The sequence below is a fragment of the Mauremys mutica genome, chromosome 23 (genome assembly GCF_020497125.1).
Source record: "Mauremys mutica isolate MM-2020 ecotype Southern chromosome 23, ASM2049712v1, whole genome shotgun sequence".
NCBI classification, from domain to species: domain Eukaryota; kingdom Metazoa; phylum Chordata; order Testudines; family Geoemydidae; genus Mauremys; species Mauremys mutica.
Window position 1 is genome coordinate 9,070,825 of NC_059094.1, and position 23,748 is coordinate 9,094,572.

Sequence of the window (23,748 nt, forward strand, 5' to 3'; positions counted from 1 at the left end):
ATACAGGGGTAGGCAACCTATGGCATGGTGCCGAAGGCAGCACGTGAGCTGATTTTCAGTGGCACTCACACTGCCCGGGTCCTGGCCACCAGTCCGGGGGCTCTGCATTTTAATTTAATTTTAAATGAAGCTTCTTAAACATTTTAAAAGCCTTATTTACTTTACATACAACAATCATTTAGTTCTATATTATAGACTTATAGAAAGAAACCTTCTAAAAACGTTCAAATGTATGACTGGCACGCAAAACCTTAAATTAGAGCGAATAAATGAAGATTCGGCACAGCACTTCTGAAAGGCTGCCGACCCCTGTTATAATGCCACCATGCTACAAATGTTGTTTGAAAACTGAACACCCTAGAGTAGCTCTAATGTACTTACAAATCTAAGTAGTACAGTGATGTCTTTTAGCCAGATGGGATTCAGGAGCTCTGCCACAGACCTCCCCATGTGACCTTGGGCAAGGCACTTAATCTCTGGGTGTCTCAATTCCCCATCTGTACAGTAATGTATCCTTTCTCCCACCCCTTGCCTCCTTACATGGCAAGCTCTTAGGGAGTGGGAATGTCTCTGACTCCATATGGCGAAAAAGGCCAGTATCATGCTGGGGTGTATTAACAGGAGGGTCGTACGTGAGACATGGGACATAATTGTCCTGCTCTACACAGCACAGGCGAGGTCTCAGCTGGGGGACTGTGTCCAGTTGTGGGAGCCACGCTTTGGGAAAGACGTGGACAAAATGGAGCGAGTCCAGAGAAGAGCAAGAGAAATGAGGTCTGGTTTTCTAAACCTTTTCTATGAGGAAATGTTAAAAAGTGGCGGGGGGGGGCATGTTTAGTCTGGAGAAACAAAGACTGAGGAGAGAGGGATAGCTCAGTGGTTTGAGCATTGGCCTGCTAAACCCAGGGTTGTGAGTTCAATCCTTGAGGGGGCCATTTGGGGATTGGTCTTGCTTTGAGCAGGGGGTGGGACTAGATGACCTCCTGAGATTCTATGAAATGACAATGGTCTTCAGCTATGTTCAGGGCTGTTTATGAAGAGGACTGTGTTCTCCATGTGCACTGAAGCCAGGACAAGAAGTAAATCAGTTTAATCTTCAGAAAGGGAGATTTAGGTTAGAGATCAGGCAACATGCCCTAACTATAAGGGTCATTAGGCTTCTTAGGGAGGTTGTGGAATCCCCATCACTGGAGGTTTTTAAGACCAGGTTGGACAATCACCTGTCAGGGATGGTCTAGAGGTTTTCTTGGTCCTGCCTCAGCACAGAGAGCTGGGCTTGATGACCTCTCGAGGGCCCTTGCAGCCCGGCATGTCTATGATCCTATGGTCTGTACAGCGCCTGGCACAGGGGGCTTGGTTGGAGCGATGCCATGAGGTGTAAAAAAATATTTGAAACTGGCATAGGTTTTTAAAACTCAGTTTAATCTAATCTGGGAGCACAAACACTGAAATGCTTTAATTATAATGGGCTGGCTAGTGCATGGTGTTACTACAGGGCAGATTCCAAGTGGTTTGGCTGCCTTAACTATGCATTTCTGACCTAAAAAAAAAAAGGTAAATAAATAAATAAATAAATATTTTTCAGTATAACAGCAGTTCTGAATTTCCTGGGTTTATAATTGGTTTGGGGGTTAATTACAACATCCCTGTTGCAATTAACTTATCGTTAAGTTACCGATACAGCCTCTCAACCTCAAAACCACTGCACTACGGTGAAGTTATGTGAGACAATAATAACAGCATTTCACAGTAATTGCCGCACATTTTCATCACGCTCAAGGCAAAGCCCAAAGGGAGGTGGCCTCCTTTGCAGATCCAGCGCCACCCGGATCAATCTCTAGTCGGGTGACCAGATGTCCCAATTTTATAGGGACAGTCCCGATTTGTGGGTCTTATAGGCTCCTATTACCCCCCGATCCCCTGTCCCGATTTTTCACATTTGCTGCCTGGTCACCCTAATCTCTAGCTAGGTCCTTAAGGTGACCTGACTGGATAGTCAGTTCATTCCCATTACTGGTGATCTTACCACACTCCTGAAGCTTTAGATGTCCCCGTGATTGCCAGCCACGTGGCGGGCATTCCTTGGGGAAAAAACCCTTTGCAACTGGTTGGTCTTCCATCCTGATACTAAGAGAACGGCACCGAAACCAACACAGTGCTGATTGCTGGGTTCGGCTCTGCCTAGCCTCACTGCTGAAATTGTAGCGTGATTGTCTGATAATTAGCAGCATTATAGCAGGATCTAGAACCCCAGTCATGGGCCAGACCCCATTGTGCCAGGTGCTGCACAAACACAGAATGGAAAGACAGTCCCTGCCCCAAAGAGCTTTCGAGCTAAGCTTGTCTACACTAGAAAGGGTCAAAATAAGCTATACCGGCAAATGTTCTTATTTACCAGTGCAAGTGTGTATATCGGCGTTTGCCAGTATCAAAATGTCATTAAAAAAATCTTCCTCCTCACTGACATGACTATATCAACCCAAGTTTTAAGCGCAGACCTACGTATAAGGCAAGAGACAACAGGTGGCGACAGACAGACAGACAGGCGCAAACCGCCAGTCATCCTCTAAGCAAACACATACCATTTTTAATCTGCGAAAGGCTAATTGTGTCACACTCTCTTTACAGAGGTAAATTAGGGATCTGCCCACAGGCATAGCGCAAGTGCTAGATAACCCTAGCAACAGGTATGCTATCTCCCACTCACAAGGCAATTAATGAAGTATCACACTGCACTCGTGTTTAACAGCCCCCAGTTACTTAAAATAAATCCTGCTCCCTGCTGAAGTGGCATAGCCCTGCCGGAAGAACTGATTTTTCGATGCAGTGGCTGAACTGGAAAAAAAAATTGGGAGAAAAAATCATTTCGGCTCAATGCAAAACACCATTTATTTTTGGCAAAACAAAATATTTATGTCGTGAGGTCAAATGAACCATTTGGCTGGACTCAAAGCAAAGCTTACCATTGTCCAGGGTTTTATTTTTTTTAACCTTTGTTTTCAAATAAAATCGAAGTACAAGTCAAAACAAAGTCATTTTGAATTTTAAAAAAAATCAAAATGTTTCATTCTGAAAACAGCAAAAAGGAAACATTTGGACTTTTTGTTTGCTTGGCCGAAATAATTCAGTGAATTCAGCACAAGCTGGTGAAATGTTTCACTTGCCCTGAGTCTGCGTTTTGTGTCAAAAAAAGTTTTGTCTGAAAAATGTCACCCGGCTCTGCTCCGAAACCAAGGCTCTTTCAGGTGACAGCCTGCAGGGGGCGCTGAGGGCCTGCCGAGTGTTGCAACCCTGCCAAAGGGTTTCCACCTCTCGCTGCTGGGAGATCTGCCCATGCACATAAGCGCCAGGTATGCAAGAGGCCAATAGCGGGAGGTCAGGTGAGCGAGCAGAGCACAGAGGTTACAGGCGTGACCTGGCTTCACCAAAGCAGCTAGTTTAATCCTATTGAGTGGCGCTCGCTTTCCAGCTGTGGCAGCTGCTGAATGCCTGACTTGGGAGAGGGACCTCAACCTCTGCCATTGTACTGAACGGAGGTGGGTTAGTCTTTCCCCCATTTCATCACCCAAAAGTGTCTCTCCCAGCCAGTCAGGTTATGTTACGAATCGAGGAAGAGGAGCAGAGCCAGACAAAATGAGAGAGGACGACTACAAGGCAGAGCCACTGAAAGGGCAAATATTGCCTGCACGGACACATAATCCAAGGGCACGCCCTGTACCATTACCCGTTGGGTTCAGATCTGAGTTCTGCAAGCTGGGAGCCTTCCTGCAGGCAGCGACTGGCTCAAGGCGAAGAGTCAGGACGTGCCCATGGAGTTCTCCAGCACTTGTTAAAAGCGCTCCATGGGGAATCTGAATCCAAAGCAGGGAAAGTCCGTTCTGCAGCCAAACACGGTGGCTAAGTGCTGTCAGTCGCCATGTGGGTCATCGGGATCCCTTCTGGGTTCTAGACCTCCTGGGATCTAGGCCGCTGCACACGGCATGTAGCCAAGATGTTTGCCTGCAGGGCGTTTGCTCTTTAATTAAATCTCGCTACTTAGACATATGGCAGGGTGTGGAACTCAAGCTGTGGTGATACCTCAGAGCCACCACGAGTTACTAAAACGCAGGGATTTCAGATCTGCTGGTCCACGAGGAAAGAGATTATAAACTACGTGCATGCCAAGAGGGAGCGTGGGCCAGTGGGGCAGGCACAGAACTAAGAGTCAGGAGACCTCAGTCTACACCTTACTCTGCTATCGACTTGCCGGGTGCCCTGGGACATGTCACTTTCCACCTCCATGACTTGTTTCCCCTCCCTCCTTTGTCTGTCTAGAGTGTGAACTCTCAGGGGCAGGGTGTGACTCTGACTACACGGATGTACAGCACCTACCACAATGGTGCCCCAATCTCAGCTGGGGTCTCTTTGTGCCACTGTAACACAAAGAATGAGAGAGTAGGGACTGGGTATGTCTGAATGCCCCTTTTCTAGTACACAGCAGGGCTTTCCATCATGGCTGTGGCAGGCATCCGTCTGTCAGGCAGTGGCGGGCAGCCTGCGGCCCATCGGGGTAATGGGATTGCGGGCTGCAAGACAGTTTGCTGACGCTGACCGTCCGCAGCGCCCAGTGGCCGCGGTTCGCCGTTCCCGGCCAAGGGGAGCTGCGGGAAGTGGGGGCCGCAGGCTGCCCAGCGCTGCTGTAAGGGCTCGCAGGAAGCAATGATGTGTTTGCACGTTTCCCTCTCCTTGTTAGCAAATCGCTCCTGATTGCTGCTACCAGATTCATGGCTCCGAGGGGTTGGAAGATGTTTCGTCAATTACATTTGCAGCCCGCAGCTTGTTCACTTTAACTGTACAAGCCCACCTGGGACCCCAGGTATGTACCGGAGCCACGAGCCCATGCTGCCAGCCACGCTGCTGCAGCTTCACTGCGAGTGTGATTGGAGGTGGCTTGATCAAAGCTAGCTCTGTACACCTACAGGTGCTGCAGTCACAGCTCTGAGTGCAGCTTAGACACACCCACCAGTCCACAGGCGTCCGTCTGCGGAGCTTTAATCCACCGCTGGGGACAAACCTTCACACACACAAATCATTCATGTGCGGGGGATTCACTTTCATTTGCACCAGTACGCCGCAGTTGTGCAAATACTCAAGAGAGTTATGAACTCCCGGACACAAGATCTCATTGAGGCCAATTCTAGTCTAGTCTATACAGCTATTGTGACCCTGGACCCCTTGGTGCAGAGGGCACAGACGGTGCATAGGGTTTTCCAGGGATCCCCTACACTGGATATCCACATAATAGTTCACCAAAGGGTGGCATGTGAGGTCTCTACCGAGAGCCAGCAGCCCCCTGGTCATCGCAATCCCTGCCAAATGTACGTAAAGATCCTTCTTAAGAAGTGACGCATCTACACTGCAAGTTATCTCCGTAAGGTAAGGCAGGACAGCAGGTGGTGATATGCCCTGGACAGTTTCCTGTCAGACGGGGGTAACTGACACTTATCTCTGTCTGGTCATTGTATATTGCCCGCTTCACAATGGCGGGCTACTTGCATCCTGAGCCAGAAGCGAATCACAAGGTTGTGAATTCACCACGGGAAGCCCCAGGAAAAGAACAATCAGCGGCGGACACCCTGTTTATGAACGAGAACAAAGGTCTGCCCTGATCCATGCGAGGGCACCAAGAGGCACCAAGAAGGCAAGTGACTCTCTCACGAATGGAAGAGGGCAGCCAAGCTGGCCTGTAAAACCCCGGAAGGGCTTTGGGTGAGCAGTGCCGTGTGCGAGAGGAAAGTGTCTGTGTCAGTAAGTCTAGGCTGCAGAATGTGTGGTGTGAGTGTATCTGAACTGTAGCCCTCTGTTTCCAGTACTTCTACTCGCTGTCACTTGAATCTCTGGGCTTGTTAAATAAACGTACATTTAATTTCACTACAAACATATCTAAGCGCCGTGGCGATGTGAGGTGGTGCTGGGACGCTGGGCCCTACCGTCCCTTTGGGAGCAGCCCACTGGTGAACACTGCGAGCGTCCAGTGGAGCAGGGGCTGGACACGCCAGGGAGATGCGTCTGCCCATTGCCAACCTTGGAGAGCAACGGCGGGGCCGGAGGGTCCCACAGGGGAGGGCTGGTGGAGTTGGGGAGCTGATCCCCGGCAGGCACAGACCCCTACGCTAATGGCGGGGGGGGAAGATGCCTCACATCCCTGGGGACCCCCGGGAGGTATCACAGACTCTTCTACCAGCCTCACCACTGCAGGGTCTGAGCACCTGCCAGTCACACATGAAGTGATGCAACTCACAGGTGTTATTAGACATTTAGATAGATAGATAGATAGATAGATAGATAGATAGATAGATAGATATCTACCCTGTTGTGCTAGTAAATACTCGAGTGTCCTGGAAGGGATCTAAACCCTCCTGGGTCAGGGCATGGACCACCCCCGAACCACCAGGGGTGTGAAGGGGAATGCTCATCGGCAGTGCCACTTAGCGGTTAGGCAGGGATGGGGCACGTTGTCTTTCTCCTGGGCGTTCTCCTTCCTCAGCAGCAGTTGGTGCTGGCCACGGTCGGAGACAAGACACTGGGCCAGACGGACCTGGAGTCCACACCAGTCTGGCAGTTCCTACCTTCCCTCTGCCCCGGAAGAGTAAGAGCCCGTGCATCCCGGCGAATCCGAACGCGGTGCTCTGACGGGTTGAGATGTTTATCGTCCGCTCCCTTCCTGCCAGCTCTGTGCGGGGGAAGGGCTTGGTGCCCGCTGTGGTAAACGGCACCGTTGCAGGGGTTTCCCGCTGGCCAACGTGCTGATTGACACCTCGCCCCTTGGGGGTTCGCTGTGTGCAGCATTCAGAGCAGAAGCGAAACCAGCTACAGAATGACGCTATGCAAAGGGCTGGGTGCATAAGTATGATGGATGGCTGGGAACACTAGACCTCGGCGCTACCAATTGCAATGTGCAGCGATGCCCTGGGCAGTGACACCAGGCGCTCAGTACAACCAACCTGGGAACTCACTAACCCCGCCGGGCGGGGGGTACGGGGCATGCGGTGGTGCCTCTCTTTAACCACAGGGCAGGGACAGCACAGTGTCAGGGTGGGCTTCCCGGACCCACCCCTGACGCGCACTGGCTCTGAGCTGGTGGGTTCCCCCCTAGGGCAGAGAGTGGTCCCTCCTGGCCCCTTCTCTCCCTCCTCTTTGCTAAGCCTGTGTGCATTTGGGGGTAGGTTTTTTTAAACAAACAGCTGCCTGCTTGGCCTGGCTGGCACCAGCGCATTTTGCAGGAGGCCGCTGAACATGGACCAGGTGGCAACCGTCTGCAGTGGCTGCTAAGGCAGACTGGGAGTGCGGTCACTTGGCTGTCGACCTGGAGATTAACAGGTGTCAGGGGATCGTGACCACCTGCCCTTTCCCAGCTAGATGGGAGGAGGGTCCCACTACAGAAAAGGCTTTGGTGAAAGGCTCCATCAGAGCTTCTTACAAACTGGCCCCGCAGGACAAGATGGGACCCGCTTGTCGGGCCCTGGCAATTTATGCCCCTGTTAGTATTTCAGTTCACACCATAAAGCGACAGAGCCCAGCCAGCTCAGAGCCTGACGTGGCATCAAGCAGGTGCAGACAAAAACCATCCGCGGCACAAAGAAACCAGCAAAGAACAGTTTCTACCCTCCAGAACACCCGAGCCGGAGCCGGGAGGAGATGTAATCCACAAGCGGGGTGAGGTGGCTGTTACCGTGCAGCCCGCGCCAGGAGGAAACGGAACGAGTTAGCGAGTTAACAGATCTCTGAGGGAAACGGATTGAAATCTTCACCAGCCACTTCGCCTCGCTCCAAAGCGATCGTTGCACTGCAGGGCCCGGGGAGCTGGCGGCAGAGCTGCCAGAACCAGCCCCTCTGCTCAGCAAAGTGGGGATCCACGTGACAAGCCATCACACATGTGCCAGGACTGCAAACACCGGGGCAGGCTGTTAACCTCGTCACTGCTGCTCCCCCGACCCCACCCGCTAGTGCAACAGTGCAGCACAGCGGGGCAACCCATTGGAATATGCCTGGCCTGTCAATGGAGACGGCATGTCCACCCACCCACCTGAAACATTAGGCACCATGACGGCTTTAGTTATTCAACTGTGTCTTGGGCCTTTAAATCCCAACCACAGAGGCAGGCAGCCATCTTGTATCCAGGGCAGTGCAGACACACATACGCATGCACACACACACTGTGCTCTCTCATGGGGGGAGCAACACGGTGCTTTTGGTCCCTTGTCTTCTCCTAAGCTCAGGGTCCTCCTGTCTGCAAGTGCCGGACAAGTGGCGCCACGGAACCAGAGAGCACGGAAAAGGACCCTGGGCTTTGCTTTAGCCCTGCCGCGTGCAGCTATACCACACACAGCCACAGGTGGGCGCTCTGTGCCCCTGTATGCAGCTTCCCCGCCCTGGCGGGGTGTTTGCAATGCCGAGGCACCCTGGACTTAGCCCTGCCTCAGCGCGGGAGGACGGAGGAGAGGGCCTCCTGGGGTCCCCCCCCAGCCCTACATTTCTATGATTCTATTCGCCTCCAGTTTGCAGTTCCCAGGGTTGGGCTGGCCCAGTTTAGCCGAACCTCCCAGCACTTACCGCCCGCCTCCCTCCTAGAGGGGGTCCGTCTCGGGGAGGACTGAAGCGCGCCGGCAGAGCGGTTTGCTCTGCCCTCACCAGCGTTGCCTGTGTCCTAGGAATACGTAGGAGACTTCAGTCTCCACGGCTGTGAATCATGCACCTTGCAACAAGCGAATACGGTCAGGCACAAGGGTGGCGCCGGGCATGTTCATAGAATCCTAGAATCTCAGGGTTGGAAGGGACCTCAGGAGGTATCTAATCCAACCCCCTGCTCAAAGCAGGACCAACCCCAACTAAATCATCCCAGCCAGGGCCTGACCTTAAAAACCTCTAAGGAAGGAGCCATGTTGCAGGGACATGGCTCCTCCAGCAGCCAGCTCTCTCATGGTGCTGCAGGGAAGGGAAGCTGGAGGTTACACCCCCTGGAGCTGCCAGGCCTGAGCAAAGCAATATCCCCCCCGCTGCCTTTTTAATGAGGAAACATGACAGCATTGGCTGCCCTCTCAAGGACGGCTCCGTTCAGCAGCTAGCACCCGACCCCAGGACAGCTGGCAAGGGCTCCCTGCCTGCTAGGCGGCAGGAACAGAGGGGAAGGGCTGCAGGGAGATGGGGTCTTTTCATTTCCCTGCCGGGGCACAGGACAACACACCCCTAACAGCTCACTGTTCTCCGGCCTTCCCACAACCCCCGCTCAGCTGTGGGTTGCAAAGCTGCATGGTGGCTGAGTACAGGGACATTCACTCACTTCAAGCCACCCCCAAACTCAGCATGGCAGTGCGGCCCTGTGGCTAGAACACCAGAGTGGTGCTATGGAGACCGGGGTTCTTGTCCCAGCTCCGCTCCTAGTCTGTTGGGTGACTGTCGCAAGTCACTTACTGCCCCGTACCTCAGTTTCCCCATCTGTAAAGCAGCGACAATGATACCGACCTGCTTCGTAAAGCACTTGGCGTTCTGCTGCTAATATTATTGCAATCGTTTAAAAGAATCATTAGGAATCAAGTGGGAAAGCAAAGGCTCATCTGCCTGTCGATGAGGAGAAGAAGCCCGGGGTGAAGCTTCCATTTGAACGCATGGAAAAGCAGGAGGCTTTCACAGCTGCTGTGAGATCATTTGTGTGCATCTTTCAAAACAAAACAGGGCTCGTTTCACCACAGCCGGGTCAATTTCACAGTCAAGTAACTCACGACAAGGATTTAATCAGAACCCCAATGCATCAAATATTTAATCAGAAACAACCCTTTGTGGTACGGTAATGCCCCACCGTGCTTGGTGCTGTACAGACAGAGATGAGACAATCCCTTCACCCAAGTTTGGTGTGTCTCAGCCCAGCTCCATGCCCACAGATGACCACATCCCGATGGCCACTGCCACAGCTGGCCCCATCTCAGCAGAAAGGCCAAGCACTGAGTGACCACGGAGATGAAATTCCCTGCATCCTCCAGAGCTTTGGGGGAACGGTACTGGGGAAGGCTGCCCCACCGCCGCAGGTAAGCTGAACTTTTCTATCCTCAGGGCTGTCGATCTCACGCCATCTACCAGAGCTGAATCCACTTTGAAGAAAAGGGATGAGATTGGGGGGGAGGGGAACAGCCCAGGGTTTAATCAAACCATATTTTCCAGCACAATTCACAGGCGCCGTGAGAAAAATCACTTCTCCGCCGGAGGATTCCCGTGATGCCGCCGCACTGAGCGAAATGACAGCAGCTCCATTTAACAAAGTCTCTTTGAATTCCTCTGAAGGCTGCTGTGAAAATCCAATCCCGAGCCCAATTAACAAGCTCCCCCCACCAGCAGCTCCAAGGGGCCGAAAAAGCCAAGCGCCTCCTGGCAAACAGACCTCCTACGCTCTTCGGCTGATGCCTGGAGTCTCATGACAAGGGCAGCAAACGGGGGGGAGAGAATCTGGCTCGCTGGAGTGGGAGGACAGAGACACGGGTTGGAAATGGCCGGCTGGCGGCTGTGCTGGGGAGTCGTGCCGAGGCTGCTTTGTCAGCCATTGGCGCAAATGTTTGAAAACAAACGAAAGAGCCGATCTGAACCAACACAGCGGGGGGAGGAACGACTGTTCTCCTCCAGGTTGTTCCATTTTTTTTTTTTAAATACACAAAAAGGGTATGAAAGGGAGCCTGGCAAAGAGAGGATTTGAGGCCTTTGGCAGCGAGGAGGGGCCAGCAGGAATTTTTTAGAAAGGCTGGGGGAGCCTTCAGTCAAATCCTTCAACAGGATTAGCTGGGCCAGGCCCTCTCCCCCAGAGCTGCGTTCTGAACACACTCACCAAGGGCAGGGCAGTGGTTTGAGCATTGGCCTGCTAAACCCAGGGTTGTGAGTTCAATCCTTGAGGGGGCCACCTAGGGATCTGGGGCAAAAATCAGTACTTGGTCCTGCTAGTGAAGGCAGGGGGCTGGACTCGATGACCTTTCAAGGTCCCTTCTAGCTCTATGAGATATCCTATCTCCATTAATTTATTATTAACAGGGTCTGTCCCTTCGCTCTGTCTGTACAGCACCTAGCACCAGGGTGTCCTGGTCCATGACTGCCTGGTGCTACAGCGCTACAAATCATAAATAACACTGTGTGAAAGCAGAGACACCGGGTCACTGGAAATATCGGTGGGATCAGGCTAAACTGGGGAACCCCCACAATCCTGACAAGCACATGGGGAGAGACAGTCCCCGCCCCAAAGAGCTCCCAATAGAAATACCCAAAGGTGGGGAGGGAAACTGAGGCACAGAGCAGGGATATGATCTGCCCACGGTCACCTGGCCTAGAACTCAGCTCTCGAGTCCCAGGGCCTTACCCGCTAGCGCACACAGCTTCCCTCATGCCTAACAACCTCTTCACACCAAAAAGCCCGTGCGTCTCCGCAAGCGTTACACTGCTGCCCGTTTTCACGGTGCTGCTGTCTTTAGGTGCCCAGCACTCCCCAGTGGCAGCAGAGGTACGCCTGGGCTGAGGGGGGCTGGACTGCATTAAACAGCCAGTTATCTACTGGGGGTTTTACGGCCACTGCTACCCTGTGCCCATGTGGGCCCCGGCAGCTGGTGGCCTGCAAATCTTTCTTGGCAGCCAGTCGAGCTGTGGCGGCGTGAAACATGCCCACAAGCCCCTCCCGGCATCACTCTGTCCGCCTAATGAGGCTACAAGCTGGGCAGGGAAGAGTGACAGGGGCAGAGGAAGGAGACGCTGCAATTCCCAGTTTGCATCCCCATGGCCATGGGTTGGACAGGGCGAGCGATGGGCAATCCCCAGGCTGAAATGACATCGGTGAATACAGGCGATTTCCCAAACTCGAGGGGGTGAAAAAGAGCCTGGTACATTATCTCCAGCACAGAGGCGGCTCTGTCAAAGGGACACCAAGCTGGGTTCTGAACGCCCTTGACCCGGAGCGAAGCAGGGGCAGCTCCACCGGAGAACAGGCTCCGGAGGAAGGTGTTAAGGTGGAGTTTGGACAATAGACGTGTACACAGGGAATCAGCATCGAGCAGGTGTGTTTCCAGTGGGATCAGTTCTTGGCCCTACGCTAGTCAACATCTTCCAGGTCACTGATAAAAAAAACCTAAAATCCTCACGGATAAAGTTTGCAGGTGAAACAAAAATTGGGGAACGGCCAAAATGCAGAGGCCAGGTCACTGATCCAGAGTGATCTGGCGCAAGCCAAGAATGCCTGTTTGTATACGGCTAAATGTAAACGTGTCCATCCAGGAACAATGAATGCAGCCATGCTTACACGCCGGGGGACTCCATCTTGGGAAGCAGCGACTGAAAAAGATTGGGCCCATTTGCCAGCGTTCTTAACGGCTGAGGCTTTTCCAGCATCTTTACTGTGAAGCCAATGCCGGTGATAAGTTAGCTGTCTCTCCTACGTTTCCCCTCCTACCCTTTGTCTATTTAGACTGCAAGCTCTTTGGGCAATGGGCTCTCTCTCTAGGTATATGTACAGCCCCTAGCACAATGGAACCGCGATCTCACTTGAGGTCTCGAGGCACCACCGCAATACAAATAATAAACACTAACGATCATTTTTCAGAGCCCTCTCCTCTGAGGTGATCGCTCCCAGATTTCTGTATCAAGGGAACGGATAGTCTAGGAACAGCGGCGCTGTCCCTTTAAATAAAAACCTAGCTAACAAAAAACGCCAGGTGCTAACGTGGGAGAGAGAAATCCACCTTCTTCCCGGGCAGGGAAGGAAAACATATCGAAATCAGGGGGAAAAAACCCAAACCAAACCGAAAGGCAGAGGGACGATGGCCAGCAGCCAGGATCTGTCCAAATAAATTCTAGGCTCCCTGAAATTGGCTGATCTCCAATAAAAACTCATTTTAATCTAAGACCATGAGACTCCTTTGTAAAGTGCTCCCTTGAGAGGCAATGGTGGTATGAAATATTATTTATCTACCAAGCTGCGGAGCGGACTGGAGACGGGTGATAAGACAGCAGGAGCTGCCTTCCAGCGTTTCCTCAGCCCCTCCAGTAAACACCCCACTGCATCTCCCTACCCAACAAACCAACCCTGCGACATTTCACTAGACAAGTCAGACAGGATAAGGCCCAAGGAGAAAGACACTCATTCTTCTCCTCTCTCTCTTTCTTGTCCTTCCTTCCATTAACAGCACCACAGGAGCACTTTGCTTCCATCAATTCCACGTTCATTACACATCTGGATGATTATTACGGTTAGACACATGGGGACACTGAGGCACGGAGCAGGGCCTGATTTGGCAAAGGTCACTCAGGAAGAACAATGAGAATCAATCAGAGACAACGAGCGCCCAGGAGAGCCCATTCCTCTCAGCTTTGTGGCTCGGGTTTTCCATTTGCACGTACCGAGTTTATTTTGCTCCAATGCCTTTTGACCTGACTGCATTTGCACTCCGGCCAGTTCTACACATTCAGGAATCATGAGTTGGGGCTCCCCAAAAAATCCTGCAGTTGGCTTAAAACTCCTGAGATTTAAAAAAAACACATTTGGGGTTCTTTTCACTTGCCTTCTGCTTTGCTTGGCAACCAAGAGGGCTAGAAATTTACGGGGTTGGTTGTTTGCTTTTTAAATCACAGGACTCCAGAAGCTCAGGCATTAAGGAAAACATCCAATAGCCCAAGACTCATGGCTCACACTGTGAGAGTTCTCAATCCTTTTTACATGTGCTGCTACAGTTTTCACACAAGGAGGCCAAGGACAGAGGTCAGAGCCATGGCCGGAGGGTCAGGGAGCACTAGAACTGCTTGCTTTCTCCTCAACTTTCAGCAGTGGCTTCAAAACCTCCCAACGGAGCCGGCTGAGTCCCCCCAAAGACCTCGTCTACATGGGAAAGCTGCATCGTTTTTTAAATCAACTTAGTTAAACCAGAGCAAAAGGCTGCACTTATTTTAGGTCTTAGAATGGCTTATTTTGGTTTAGCTTAAACCAATTCCAAATTCACATAAGCCATCCCAACGTAACCTTGATTCAAACACAAATAAGAGGATCCTCGCAGCCTTATATGCACCAGTTTAATCAAACTGGTTTAAAATCACAACTTTGGTTAAACCAATGCAACTTCCTCATGTAGACGGAACCTCTGGCTAGGTCTTCACTCCAGAATTCACTCAAGTTACCTGCACTCAAGTTTGAGTAAGAATGGCCAGTCTCCACAGCAGAGTTACCTGGGGCTCTTACTTTGATCTTGCCTCAGGCCACTCCTGTCCACAAACAAACCCCAAGCTTGGGGATATTTTGGGCCCAGGCTAGCTGGTAACTCACCCACTTAAACCATTCAAGTGCTGATAGTCTTCCACTGCCTTCCCACCACAAGTCTCCCCGTGCGCCCAGAGAGACAGACAAGTCCCACAGTTCACTGGGAAGGAATCACGAGCAACCAGAGAGTTTAGAGTCGCACAAAAAGCCCTGGGCTGCTGCGTCCCCCGAAGCCGGAGCGACACACGCAGCACTAGCAGGGCTCTGCAGTGTGGCTGCTCACCCCCAGCCGTCCATCACCCCGTTAACACTGCAGTGAAGACGCCCTCGGTCTGGCTTAGCACAGCTGAGGTGCTGCAGATGGGAGCGAACTGAGCAGGCAGGGGATGTGCTGAGTGGCTGAGGGAACTTGACCAGCGTCTTCCTACACTTGTGTCTCTAGCCATCTCTATCCGGCTCACCCGCCCAATGGCCCTCAAGTGCATGGAACAGCCATAACTTTTGCCACAAAAGAAAAAATTAATTGAATTCCCCAGATTAATGGACTCAGAAAAAGCTGTTTAAGTTTCTGACGGGTTCTAGTTGGTGTTGGCTTTTCCTGGCTTTGCTCGGAGCGGCGCCGCCCCACCCCTGCACACAGACGGCTGATTAATGGGTTTAATCTCTGCTGGAAAGTTTCCTGTGTGGCCAGAGATGCAGCACAAGCCTTTGGAGGCCAGGAATCCTGGGAATGCTCAGGGCAGCGCTTTCTCTCTCTCAGTGGAGGGCAGAACGTGAATCTCATGGCACACGGTCATGGGGGTCGGGTGGGGTCCCAGGTAACCCACTGAGCTTTGCTTAGCATTGGTGGGTTCTGTCAAAATCTCAGCAGTCAGGAGAGTTACACCCACTTTAGATCGAGCCCCCCTGCCACTCCAAGCCAAGCCCATCATTGCTGACCGGGGTACTGCTGCTATATATCTGCTGCTCTAGCATTTCGGCGATTCCTGAGTATCTTCTACAAGTGAGGGTGAGTTTCCTTCCTTCTGGGGACAGCAGAAGGCAGCCGGGGCCTTTGAGATGAGATAAGCTTCAGTGATCCTACAGAGCATGCCGCTCCTCTGAGGGCACTGCAGATCAACTGACCTGCCCCAATAGGACTTTCCTACTCTTCCTAAGAGCAGGCCGGGGAGGACAGCGGATAGGGCACTGCACGGGGAACCAGGAGACCTGGGGTTCTGTTCCTGACTCTGCCCACGTCCTGCTGGGTGACCTTAGACAAGTCCCTGCAGAGTTACTGTGGGTGATGGGCACACAGGTCAGCCTAGCCTGGGTGTGAGCTGCCGGACTGCAGAGCCCTGCCTGAGTTACTGGATCATGGAAATGGCGGGCTGGAAGGGACCTCCTCAAGTCCAGCCCCCTGCACTGAGGCAGGGCCAAGCAAACAGACCTGCCCTGCCAGCTGTTTGTCCAACCTGGTCTTAAAAAGCTCCACTGACGGGGATACCAGAACGTCTCACACAGGACACTCCTGTTAACAGACCCCAGAAAGATATTAACCTTTTTCACAACGGCATCACACTTATTTGTGATCCGCTGTAACCCCCAGGCCCTTTCAGGCAGTACTACCACCTCCCTGCTTCTTCCTATTTTGTAATTGTGCATTTTGAGTTTTCCTTCTGAAGTGTAGCACTTTGCACTTGTCTTTATTGAATTTCATCTGGTTGATTTCAGACCAATTCTCCACTTTATTAAGCTCATTTTGAATTTTAATCTTTTCCTCCAACGTGCTTGCAGCCCCTCCCAGCTTGGTGTTATCTACAAATTTTATAAGCATATTCCCTACTTCATTGTCCAAGTCATTAAGGAAAATATTATAGTACCAGATCCAAGACTGACCCCTGTAGGACCCCACTAAATGTGCCCTCCCGGTTTGACAGCAAACGATTGATAGCTACTCCTTAAGTACGGTCTTTCAACCATTTCTGCACCCACCTTACAGTAATTTCATCTAGACCCCATTTTCCGAATTTGATTACAAGAATGTGACGTGGGACTGTGTTTTGAAGCCTTACTAAAATAAAGATATATCACATCTACTGCTTCCCCCCCATCCTCTAAGCTAGCAACCCTGTACAAGAAGGTTGGTTTGACGTGATTTGTTCTTAACAAATCCTTATAATCCTATTATCTGCTTTATGCTTACACACTGATGTTTAAGAATTTGGTCCAGTATCTTTCCAAGTATTGACGTTAGGCTGACTGGTCTATAATTCCTGGGGTCCCCTTAGTTACCTTTTTAAAATATGTTTGCCCTTCTCCGATCCTCTGGGACCTCACGCATCATCCATGAGTTCTAGAAGATATTTGCTAATGTTCCAGGACTGCTTCAGCTAGTTCCTTAAGTACCCCAGGGTGAATTTCATCAGGCCCCGCTGACTTGACTACATCTAACTTATCTACATATTTTTAACCTGTTCTTTCCCTATTTTGGCTTGTGTTCCTTCCCCCTTGTTGTTAATATTAATTGTGTTAAGTATCTGCTCACTATTAACCTTTTTAGTGAAGACTGAAGCAAAATAGGCATTAAACACCTCAGCCGTCTTGATGTCATCAGTTATTAGCTCTCCTTCCCCATTAAGCGGAGGATCGCCACTTGCCTTTGCCTTTCTCCTGCTCCTAGCATAGGTGCCGACTCTGTGGGTGCTCCAGTCCTGGAGCACTCACGAAAAAAAATTAGCAGGTGCTTAGCACCCACTGGCAGCCAAGCTCCCCCCGCTGTCCCCGTCCCCCAGAGCCTCTCCCCCACTGGCTGCCCCGCTGATCACTCCTCCCTCTCCCTCCCAGTGCCTCCCAGCTCCGGGGCATGCAGGTCAGCTCCGGGAGGGAGGGGGAGGAGCGGGGACAGGGCGTGTTCGGGGGGGGAAGAGGCGGGGGGAAGGGGTGGAGTAGGGGCAGGGCCTGTGATTGGGGAGGGGGGGTTTGAGCCCCCGGGTAGAGGGGAAGTCAGCGCCTATGGCTCCTAGTATATTTAAAGAACCTCTTCCTATTGCCTTTTATATTCCTTGCTAGGTGTAACTTTTTTTGTGCCTCAGCCTTTCCGATTTTGTCCCTACCTGCTTGTGCTGCTCTTTGGTGCTCCTCCTTAGCAATCTGTCCACGTTTCCACTTTCTGTAAGACTCCTTTTTGATTTTCAAGTCATTAAAGAGCTCCTGATGGAGCCATATTGGCCTCTAATTATTCATCCTATCTTTCCTTCACGTCAGAATACTTTGCAGATGTGCCTTTAATATTGTCTCCTTGAGAAACTGCCCACTCTCCTAAACAGCCTTTTTGTCTTAGATTTTCTTCCCATGGGCCCTTACCTACCAGTTCTCTGCATTTGTCGAGCTCTGCTTTTTTGAACTCCATTGTCCTTTCTCAGCTCCTCTCACTCCTTCCTTTCCTTCGCATCATGAAATCTCTCATTGCATGATCACTTTCTCCCGAAGTGTCCTCACTGAGATCACACACTCATCACTGTCTGTGTGGCTAGGACGTCTGGGGGCACATCCCATGGTTCATAGGGCTGCAGTAAGTCAAGCCGCTCCAGCATTCTTTCCCCAGTGAATTGTGGGAAACCTCGTTGTCTGTCCTAGTTTGTGGGCATGGGCGCCAACTTATATGGGCTCTTGGAGCTAAAGCCCCAGGAATATTCATAATCAGGGGCTCTGCTCCACCAATATTTGGAGCTAGGTTTTTCCCCCCCCCGAAGCTTCCCTGCCTGAATGTAAAGAGATCTCACAGCGAGTGTCTCTCTCCCTTGCTTTTGCTGCCGTAGCCTAAGGCTACAGCTGCAGCATTAGCATAAGAACAATGCTAACTAACTGCTGCTGTAGAGGGGGAGGGGAGTGGAGGGGGCCTCTTCTCTCCTCCATTGCCCCTACCTGGAGGAGACGCGAACGGGACTTCCAGCCAGGAGAGGGACATCACTCACCTTAGCAGCTGCTGGGGCTTCCGTGAGTGTTTGACCCTATGATTTTTTTTATTATGTTTGAGTGTTTGACCCTATGATTCCCCCCCAGCCCCAGCCCCCACTCCTACCCCCAGTGAGGCGCAGCAGGCTGCACAGGGGAGGCAGGAAGCCACATGTGAAGGCAATGCTCCCTCCCCCAGCACCCACCAACCCACCCGCCACAGGAGGGAGGGGAGAGGGAGGCTTCCTAGACCTGAGCAGTTGGGGCCTGGGTGAATTTTATGACACCCTGCTCCCCCACCCCATAGCCAGCCACCACCCTGCCTACCCCGCTTCTGCCCCATGCTGGGCAAGGGGCAGCCCCATCACCCATCCACAGTGAAGTTATGGTGAGGGGCAGCATGGAAGGCCACCTGTGATGGCAACCCCCCCCCCAGTACCCATCATAGGGGAGGGGAGTGAGCTTTCTGGACCTGAGGGGCCCTAGGAGCATGTGCAGTGACTGTGGTGCAGAGTGAGTGTGCTGTGGGGGGCTGGGGGGCAGAGGAGGGGTCCCTCCCCTGGAGCTTGCTGCTGCCAGTGGTGGTGATGGGGAGTCCTCTCTGGCCCTAGCCCTGGGGCAGCCTGTCTGCACCCCAAGTTCCTCATCCTCAGCCCTGCCTCACCCCAAAGCCTGCACCCCCAGCACCGAGCACGCTCCTGCACTGTGAACCCCTCATCCCCAGCCCCACCCCAGAACCCTCACCTGAGGGGAAAAACGTGCAACTTAAATTTGGTGGTCAGTTTGGAGTATCATTGTATTTAGCACAATATTTGATTATTTTACACCCTTCAAAGTATGTAACTGGTCGTATACAGGTGTTTTCTCTGAATACTGTCTGTGTGCCTCAGTTTCCCCAATGCATTTCTTAAGGCTCTAGATGGTGGGATAAGGGGGTGTGATTGTTGTAAAGCCCTAGAGGGCCAGTGTGATGCCGTCTGCACAGATAATGGCTGCAACCCTACCTCCAGGCAACTGATGGCCTGGGCCACCCCCCTGCAAGGTGCCAACTGAAGGTGTTGGAGAACAAAGAGATCAGGTGGCCTCCTAATGCCTGGAAAAGAGACAAAGGCCAGAGGAGGGAGTGTCAGTGCCTATGCAGACTTCCGGGAAGCGCATGGTGTGGAAGGGGATGCTGGGATGCTTTGGAACAACTCCATACAAAGCCAGTCAGGACTCTGGGGGAGCCTCCTCTCTGAGCATACTGTCTCCAGGGCAAGAAGCTTACACCTTCCTGGGTCTGACCTCGGAGCATTCAGCATGCCCTTCCACACCATGCACTTTCCGCAGCGAGTGTGCCCAGGCAGGTCCTGGGGCAACCAGAGGTCCCTGCACCCCAACTCCGCAGTCAGATGCGACTCTCAGCCAGACAGTCAAACAGAAGGTTTATTAGATGACAGGGACACAGTCTAAAACAGAGCTTGTAGGTACAGAAAACAGGACCCCTCAGTCAGGTCCATCTTGGGGGGTGGGGAGCCCAGACCCAAGTTCTGGGCCTCTCCCGATTTCCCCAGCCAGCTCCAAACTGACACTCCCTCCTCTGGCCTTTGTGTCTCTTCCGGACAAGGAGGCCACCTGATCTCTTTGTCCCCAACACCGTCAGTTGGCACTTTGCAGGGGAAACTGAGGCACCCACACAGTATTCAGAGAAAACATTAAGAACATTCCCACTTTGTCACAACAGGTGCAACAAAATTTAATACTGTATATTGAAGCAGGCAAGGGCTGCTTCTGACTTTCCACTTTTAATTGACCCTTGTAATCTTGTGGTGCTGACGCATTGTAGCTTCATTTTATATCAGCTTACAGGGTGAGAGCGGGGGGGGGGGCACCATTTTGGGCCCCACCAAAAATTATACGCACCTGCCGCCTATGTTTGTGGGAAGTCATTGGAGTATTCGTGGCACTCAAGTGGTTTAGCCTCTGTCCTCCCTGCAAAGCGGGCAGATTACTCACCTCAGTGAAAGCAGAACCAGGGATCCAACTCATCCCCAGCTAGCCTGGATTGAAAGCACCAACGCACCTGGGGGAGATGGTTTTGTGTGTGGACAGGAAGGGGGCTAGGAACAAGACCCCCTAAGTCAACTCTGCAGTGAAAACACCTTTCTCTCTCTAGTCCTCTCTTTCCCTCTTCCCCTTTCTCCAGCGAGGCGGCCAGACTGTCGCTCCCCAGGCGTGTGTACTACTCTCAGGTGAGGTCTCTATGTGCCTGTGCCTGTGACCAGGGTGGTCCCCAATAACAGCTGGCAGAGAGCACACCAACCCATAATTCATTTCAGGCCTCACACACTCATTGTCCCAACACACCGTGGTCATAATCTGTATCTAAAAGGTGTCCTGCGCAGACTGGTAACACGCTGGCCATTAATATTGTTGCATGGGGCATGTATGGGTGGTGTTTAAACAGTTATTGATGTGTGCCGGAAGTGTGGTCTTAACATGTGTTTGGCAAGCAGTGCATTAGCACAGCCCGCCCTAGACAGAGGACTGTCTGAGGACCCTGAGCCCACCCACACCAGCCATGACATGCTTGACATGATGTGATTTATCATCCTGGCCCCTGCGTCCTGCCCTTGAATTCTCCACCCCGTCCGTGGCCTCGTTTCCCACCGATAATGGAGAACATTATCCGTGCAGCTACCAGGATCCAAGGACACCGGACTCCGACTCTCCACCATGCTCATGGCTCTGCTGGAGGAGTTTGCGTCCCTCCTCCTACTTCATCCTGGTCTTTTACTGTCCCTCTTCACTTCCCATTCGTTCTTCTTTTCCTTTCTCCCTTTCGTCTCTCGGCCTCTCTTACCCACCATGTCTCTCTCCCATTCCATCCTCGCTGTCATTTCCAGGTGGCTTTGTTTTAATGGTTATTTATTTAAAGGTACAGCACCCCCACTGACCCACGCACACCCCCACCGTTCCCCACACACAAGTGGCGGGAGCAGGCCTCAAAGACCGATCCCCTCCAGGTGTCCCTCTCCAGGTCAGCACGGAGTCTGCAGTGGCTGCCTACCCTGTGTCTGCTCCGGAGCGCAATCTGGGAGAGCGGGAAGGGAACAGAAGGAGGAGAGAGTTTAGGGAAGGGGCGAAATAAAAGGAAAACAGAATAAAGCACCAGTATGACCAAGCTGGCAAGATAAATGGCCCATGTCAGATTGATGGAGCAGTAAAGAGCTTTCTATAAAGCAGTTAATACTCTAATAAAACTCATTTTTACTACTGAGCTATAAACCAGCTTCTCTCTGTCTTCTCCCAGATGCTGGTGCCAGACCCGCTCTCCATGCTCTGGCCTGAGCAGAAGGAAGCTGGAGCATCAGGTACTATAACTTCAGGCTGTTCAGATACTGCCGTGAGGAGCAGTGTGTCGGTCGCCCATCACCATAGCATCTGGGCAGCTCAAAAACATTTGTGAATTCAGCCACACACCACTCCCCCCGGTGGGTCAGTCTCACTAACCCCTTTGTTATAGACGGGGAATTAAGACAGGGAAGTGATGGGGGGGGGGGGACGGGAGAGGAACTTGCTTGAGGTCACACAGGGACTCTGGGCTGGGAACTGAACTAAAATCCCCTGAGTCCCAGCCCGGTGCATTCACCACAAGGCCATCCTTGCTCTTGAGATGCTCCCATTGACAGAAATCCACCAAACACACCCCAGGAGTTCAACCACCATGAGACAGGTCCCCCGGAAAATCATGGCACTGGCTTGGAAATCATGCATTTTAAAAATAACACACTTTGGTTTCTCTGTATAGTCCTTCCTGGTTTCGCAGCCATTAGGCCGCACCCGCTTCCTGTTTTCAATGCTTTCTCCACAGCCACGAGGGCGAGCACCGTGCGTTTTCTCGTGACTGAAAGCTGGGCTCCTCCCACATTCACCTGGCTCCAGAAGCTGGCGCCTGAAGACCAAATACTGCGAGAATCGCGATAAAACGACAAGAGCCAGCAACACCGTGAGCACGCACCCCCGTCCCCTCGCAGCGCATGCTGCTCCTTTAAAAACAGCCCCGATCCCCTCCCTGGAATAAAGGCAGCGCGAATAACTCTCTGAAAAAGAAAACGTTCCTTTCGGAAACTAGCAGTGGGTCGGGTTTGGCGAGACGGGGTCCTCGCTGCAGAGGCTCTGGCCCCCGAGCAGATGGGGAGCCCAGCGTCCAGCAAGCACTGGGGCTTGTGTCACAGCGTCGCTGAGGAAAAGGAGGTTTGGGCTGAGGCAGGGAGACACTGCGGAGACGCAGAGTAGGGCACAAGCTGCTCCCACCCTCTGCTGACAGCCGGGAGGGGGAGGTGTCAGGCCTTGGCCAACAGGGGGCATCCTGCCACCATCACCCCAGCCTGGGAACTGGAAACCACTGACAAGCCTCCATTTCGCATGGTGCCAGTGACTGCGTTGGGGATCCCCCGCCGGGGCTAGAACCCCAGACCTCCGGCTCCAAGCCTTCAGGCCTTGACCCCTAGAGAGTCACTCCAGCTAACACAGACTATCCCATCTGTGAGCCCAGCCACTAGAGGGCGACGTCACTCGCAAAGCCAGGACTTCCCACAGCCAGGTCGGCGTGCGCCAGCGCCCCCGTCTCCGATGCCGCGTGGGCCACGGCTCAGCCGAAGGTCATCCCACTCCATGGCATGCGGAATTCCTATCCCTGACTCCAGGGCCAGGCCGGCACATCGCCTCTAGCAGGCTGAGGCTCCTGGGGTGACTGGGGCTCATCCTCGCAGTGCAGGGCGTCCCACGTAACTGTGAGACTGAGAACTCGGCACACGTCTGACACCCGGGGACAAATTCCCAGCCTGTCAGGCGCTGCTAACTGCAGGCGAAACCAGCAGGTGCTGCAGAACCCCGGAAAGCCAAGAGAACAGTCCCTGTCACCGCTGAGCCCATCAGCCTGGGTCTCCGTCACACTGGCCTTGTGCAATGCCTTCCACGCAACAATACAACCTCGGGAGCAGGGACTGAACCTTTGCAGCTATCGCACGAGCCACAGGCCAAGAACTTACAGGCAGGAATTAGCCAGTCAATTCATTCAGGGGAATCACACGTAGCTCACAGGGGACTCAAGAAGGGAACACAGCGCAAACGTCACCCAGCAGCGCTCGCCTGCAAACCTGCTGGCCACAACCCCGACCTGATCCAAAGATGGGAAGAGCTTCGTTACTCCAGGACGCTGCACTTGGCTCAATCTCCCTCCCCACCATGCATTTGCATGTGCCCTTGTTCTCACAGCACGAGTTACTGGACAGGGTCTTTTATCTAAGACAACGCGGGGGAAAAAATACTGCCTGCAAGATCTTCAGTGATCAAAGCACAGCTAAGCTTACGCCACTTAGCACCTGTCTCTTTCTCTCTTGTAGGGTTTTAGCCAAGTGTTAGGCTTACACACACACACACACACACACACACACGTAATTTCATGTTAAAATGGCGTCAAGAAAACTGCACATAAGAACGAACCAAGGTACTGTCTCCCAGAGAGAGCACAACGTGGGTGTCTCCTCTGCAACAAACTGCAGCAACTCTGAGAGTAGACG

General features: G+C 52.5%; 1 protein-coding gene across 2 annotated transcripts in view; it reads right to left on the minus strand.

The window, feature by feature from the left end:
• The window catches only part of PTPRU (protein tyrosine phosphatase receptor type U), a 277,217-nt gene that overhangs the window by 160,673 nt on the left and 92,796 nt on the right, over window positions 1–23,748 (minus strand). The gene's annotated exons all lie outside the window — the stretch shown is intronic.